Below are 6,014 nucleotides of genomic sequence, written 5' to 3'. Positions count from 1 at the left end.
ATGTTCATATGTTGATTAATGGTTTTCTTTCGTTTTTGTTGTACTGCAGAATATTTTTATAAAATCCCAGGCCAGGAAAATCACCTTCATGTTTTTCTGTGTTTTATCTTCAGCTACTTTGACACAAAGGCATCTGCTGTGATGCTTACACCTTTGATAAAGTCTGGAAAGTGTCAGCCTTCTTTTTATAGATACAAAAATATGTAAATGTTCTGATCTGAATTATAATATTTCTGACTGTCTGAGGCAAAATTTCCCAGATTGAATCGAATCAATTCAGGACCTTGTGGATCGGAATTGAATCTATTCTAGAAATCAGTGACGATACCCAGCCCTACTATGATCCTCGACATGAGAGTCGTGTCAGTCTGACACAATTCTGCAAATTTAAAACCTGTGATGTCAGAGATGCTCGAGCACAAAAAAAAAAGAAAAAACAGCCACGAGTAGCCATGTTGCTAAGAGTACCCAGAGGTGCACAAGGAGATGCCCTTGAAGATCAGATTGTTCAAATTTAACTTTGCGATTGTAACGTGTATTCTGTTCATTAATAAATTCATATATGAATACCGTTTAATTTTTAAACTTCATGTTGAGTAGATTGAGACTCTACAATATTAATCCCGGAAGCTGTGGTCATCCAGTTTATTGCCACCCAAAATTATACTGAACTACAACACTGCAGCGGCATCTCTGTGTCCTGCTTCCTACTCGCCATATTTAAGGATTGTAGCATTATAGCTCACCTAATGTTGCGTTGTTGTTGACAAAAATGACACAGTGGGATGTATTTAGATCATAAAGTTTAGACAGCTGACATTTATTTCTCACATCTATTGTGAGGCTCGTGTACTGAGCACACTCCGTTTCTCATATGGCGGCAACTTGTCTTCACAGCCTTGCAAAATGGTTTCATCCCATCATGAATCTTTGATCTTAAGTGGCGTTTAATGGAATGCTTGTTGTGATGTTTGTGATGGAGTGCAGAGACCTCAGTGCATAACTTAAGGTTTCTACCTGCTTCCTCTTGTATTCTACCACAGCAGCCTTAAAATGCAGCACATACTGCATCGTGCACATTTATGCTGTAGAGCAGCCTGGGCAGTGAGACGCAGGCTCGTGTAGTGGAAACACTGTTTATGGCTGTGTTTTCTCAATGTGGCTCCATTTCACTGCTGTTGTTCCTGCACATTAAGGGTAGATCCAGCCTTCACCACTAAAGAGTGGAATACAGTGAGAAGTGCCAGAGCTCCTGAAGTTTTACATTAACTGGCGACTGTGTGAGAGGAAGTGTGGTCCTCGTTTTGAGTTTGGAGGTGCTTGTGTGTGCGCTGGGGTCTTCTCCTGCTTTTTATGTTGTTGTTGTTTTTCCCTCAGGAGCGTGCAGTCTGACTCATCACATTTCTCTACAGTGGTTTATTGAGATGTATTGTTGGAAGTGCACAGGTCAGGGGTTTCTGCCTAGCCCAGCAGGATCTTCTCTCTCTCCCCCTACGTGTGTGGCTCTGTGGTTTACTCCCTTTTTTCCTTTAAGCTTGCAGTCCTGTGGAACGAGGGATGGGGGTTCACTTCCTCACTTCCCCTTTTATCTGCATACAGTCGGTGTGTGTATGCGTGCCCGTGTGCGTACGCAGGTGATGCTGCTGATGCCGGCGATGATGATCGGGGTGATGAATAGGCACTCTGAGGACGAGGCAGCGATGTGATGATGTCATCCCGGCTCCCAAGGAGGGAGCTGGAGGGCATCGTGACCTCAGGCCTGAGAGACAAACAAAAAAGAGTGGAGACAGGCAGAGAGAAACATGGAAGCAAGGAGATGTATGAAAATAAATAAGAGGGAAAAACACTGGTGAGATAAACGCTTTGCGATTCATGTCAATAATTTGTAACACAAAAAGCAAAAAAACAAAAAACAAAACATAAAAACCGAGTAATTAAGTATTTGTAGTGGAAGCAGCCACAACAGTATGTTGTTGTTTTTCTATGTGTCTGATCAGAATCTATTCAATTCAGAAATCATTCAGAATGTATCTTAACGTGATTAGCTAAGGCCACCAGCAGCATCTCATTCTTACGTTTCCTGCAGGGATGTAATCAGAGAATTATAATTAGACCAATTGTAATTAGACCAAGGTCACTTTCAATCAACTGCTCCAATGCAACACTACATCTCGCAGCCAATGAGAGGTACTTCCCACATATCTGCCACTCAATTAAAACAAAACGAGAGGACAACTGTGGTGGACGTCATTAGAAGGAAGAAGGAACACGCCTTAATTTGATGCCCGTGTCTCTCTTTCAGTCTCCTGACTTTGAGACTGGCGGAGATTTTAATCAGACATTTTCATGGTAATTATTTTCAGATAGCTAATTACTGAGTGAAGTCCTAATTAATGCTGCAGAGATATAGGAGCTCGCTGGCATCATCTTTGTGTCCCACTCCTTTGATAATTGATGGGATTGTGACAAGGCTTTTGACTTCATTTGCGAGCTTATCCTAGTTTGAACTACCTACTGTAGATACATTTGGCTTTGTGCGAATCTGATTGAAACTGTTTGATTTGTGCTCTCTCTTGTTTGCGTGTGCGTGGGATTCATGCATATGGTTTTTTTATGTAGATGCCAATCATATAACTAGATTTGAGCGCGTGGGGATGGTCTTCTAGGACATTAATACAGTAATCTAATGTTAAAAATGGAAGAAAGAAAAGGCTGATGAACAAAGTGAAGAGAGATGCAGCGTTATTGATTTCCATCCTCAGACAAAGCTTTTCAGGCATCAGAAAGGCCGTTTACAGTTCTGTTAAGTGCTTTGTAAATTGTGTTCTCAATACTAAATGAGCGGTTTCCATTTGCAAGGGCCCATGGAGTCACATAAACAAGTTATTTTTAAATTCTCATGCCTGGCCCGGAAATGATCCTATTAGAGACAAAAGTCAGACTCGTTTCTGTGTTGGAAGAATATACATCACAGACCCGTGCGTGTCATTTCAGGGGTTTTTCCTGACAGCGTTGCGAGTTTGAAAACGGACACCTGTTTCACAGCTGTGCTATCAGAAAAAAGTATGCACTGTGTTAAGTGCATTAGTGTGTAATTGTGTGTAAATTGTAAATGTGTGTGTAGCACTTACATAATTCCCACAGCACTCTTACTACTATAACTTTCTCTGTGTAGATTATTCTTACAAGCTCTTGAATAGAGACTTTGTTAAAGAGGCGAACTGGTACAAGAAGTGCTGGTGACTTTGAAATCTTCGGGGGAGTTGGGGAGAACTCTTAACTGAACTCCACGGAGAAGATGCCTGACTTTTGATTTCAGGAGATTATCAGTGTTTGACAGAAGTACTGGTTGTGCTGTGCAGTCTTAAGATAAGTATGTGCTTTAACTGAAGAAAGTCACTGGGTGAAACACTATCCTTGATGAATCCAAGTTGTTGTTTAAAAAGTGCTTATTGTGAACTAAAGTATGCTTTAAGCTAAAATGCTCTAGTCTGTGTCAGTAGGTGGACCTCTGATATACTAGAGGTCATCTGAGTGAGCTCCAATAATGTTGCTGAATTGGCAAACACTACAATAACAAAAGATCTCTGCAAGGCTAAATTATCTACAACTCCCATATTATGCACCTATTACCAAGTTAATGTAAGTTTCACAGTGTGAGCTCAGAATCAGATCAGGTCGTATACTCCTGGTATTAGCCCTGTGCCAAATAAGGTGCTTCAGAGTTGCTGCAGCCCCCCCCCCCGCTGTGCATTTCCTGCCCATGCCACAGAAACCCCGGCCAAAACAAGGCAGGAGAACTTCTGTGGTTGCCATGTGGCTCACAGACCTGAATGAGTGTGAGTGACACAAAAGCCATTCTCTCTCTGCTCTACTATTGTCCTTCACTTCACTTTACAGTTATAAAATCAGGATTTCAAAAGTGCAGCACAGCGACTCTGGTGTCTCTACGCCCGCTATTCAGTCATTATCTCATTCTCATTCACTTATCTAACAACATAGAAATATGTCATCGAAAAAGTCTATATTGTGAAATGGCGACATTAACCCCTTAATGCCTAATGTATTGTATTTGATACACACAATTTGTGGGAGTTTTTTCTCCCAAAATAACCTAAATGAATACAGCACATTTTTGAGCAATACATTGCAAAAAAAAAAAAAAAGACTAAATATCAAACCAGTTAAATTCTAAAGAGTTCAGAAAGAATATATTTCAAAGAATATATTTTTTCATGGTTCAAAGGGCTTTAAAGGGTTAAAATAATGTATATTTGAGCCCAGAAAATAGGAGAGAACATAGACTGTAAATAAAAGAGGTCCCAGAAGTGACAAGTCAGGAGTGGCTGTGACTGAATCAGAGGGGCACTCAATCACATGACGAAGCACACCCAGCTTTATCCTCTTTTTTTCAGTATAAAGGGCATGATTTACCTAATGTCATGTTGTACTTATTCAGACTTGAAACTAGCAACTGAGATCACAAACTCATTAAGAAGGTGTTTACTGATGTTACAGTACGACAAAGCCGAGGGCTGTTTTTTTCCACAGACTTCAATTCAGCTGGATTTCTTTTTGCAGCTGGATGAGTTGCCTCAGGCTGGCCATTAGGGGAAAAAAATGCAGGTTTAAGACAATTTGCATCATTTTTTCTTTTCAAACTTGGAAGCTATGTACATCTTTTCTATACAGTCTGTGAGAGAAAATTAAACAGACGGTAACTTTATTCATTTGTGAATGTTTTGGAGAAGGTCTTCTGTCCTCTGACATGTGAAGACTCATTTGGCTTGCTTTGCTCATAGCTAAGACATTTTAAAGCTAGAAAAGGCAAAAGGCATTTTCACAATATGGGATCTTCAAGATGAGCAAAGGTGACAGATGGATGAACTGGAGACTGAGTAGACATAAAATGTGCTAGTAGTCAGGCAGCAGTGTTACAGGCAAGTATTATAGCAGAGGGAGCCTGGTATCATTGTGTGGCATCACTGTGGGAGATAGCAGGCACACAGCAGTTAGGGGAAGAAGAGATCAAGAAGGAGTGCCAAGAGCAACCCCCTTTGATAAAAATGCCTTGTCTCATGCTGTCAGATCTTACATTCATACTCTCCCCCTCATGCATAGAAGTGCATTCATAGCGTGCACTGTGACAGCAGCACGTATATTGTGTCATTATTGTTAAGCTACACCATAAACAGATTGGTAAATATGTAACAACACTCTGTGCTGCTTTATTCATTTACATACATATGGTTCTCAAACAGTAGTGTTTGATAAGCACGAGTGCACACATCCTGTACCGTACTGCCTGTGAGATGCTGAAGGACAAGCAGCCACTGTCTGCGCTGAGAGACATGTGAAGTAAAAATGTATGCTGTTTCAGTATATTAAAGGACACTAAGTGCACAGCCGACCTTAGACTTTCCTTTATTCTCTCTCTCTAGTATTACTGAGTCATAAAAACAGTTGTTACCCTAAATGTTCTACGTCATAATGAAAACATTCTTGCAAATATGTTAACCTGCTGATCTTTCCTAACTTAAACAGTCTGGTTTAGCAGCACTCCTAGGAGTTCTGAGACACATCTACATTAATAAACATCACACCTCAGCAAGCCAAAATTCTTACAGCCATGCTTTTGACTGTGAGACTTCCTTTCCCCTGAAGTCATCGTCACAAGCTGAGCTGCCTCCCAATCTTCATCAGTAAAACCTTTCTAACTACTGTCTTAAGCTAAACCCTGCAGCTTCATTTTTGATCTCTTTGTTTCTTATAGATACAGTCACAGTGCACTGCATTAAAACAATTTGAGGATTACTACTAAATATTCAGGAAAGTGTCCATGGAGATAGCTAGAGATGGCAAGTTACTTAATATTTTCCTGACACCTAAGACTCCATACCCCCAATTCTCTTAGAGAGAATGCTTTACTCTCTAAGTAATGTCCCTAAGAGGCTAAGAGACTGGTCAGCAACAATCTCCCAACCATCAGTTGAGACGGAAAACATTCCCCAACC

General features: G+C 40.6%; 1 protein-coding gene across 1 annotated transcript in view; it reads left to right on the top strand.

Annotated features, from left to right (window-relative positions):
* ssbp2a (single stranded DNA binding protein 2a) overlaps window positions 1-6,014 on the top strand; it is a 56,234-nt gene that overhangs the window by 28,645 nt on the left and 21,575 nt on the right. The window lies entirely within an intron of this gene.

Source organism: Pundamilia nyererei, unplaced genomic scaffold (genome assembly GCF_000239375.1).
Source record: "Pundamilia nyererei isolate P.nyererei 1_Seehausen unplaced genomic scaffold, PunNye1.0 scaffold00006, whole genome shotgun sequence".
NCBI lineage: Eukaryota > Metazoa > Chordata > Actinopteri > Cichliformes > Cichlidae > Pundamilia > Pundamilia nyererei.
Note: the sequence above shows the minus strand (reverse complement) of the source record. Positions and strands in the feature narration are given on the sequence as shown.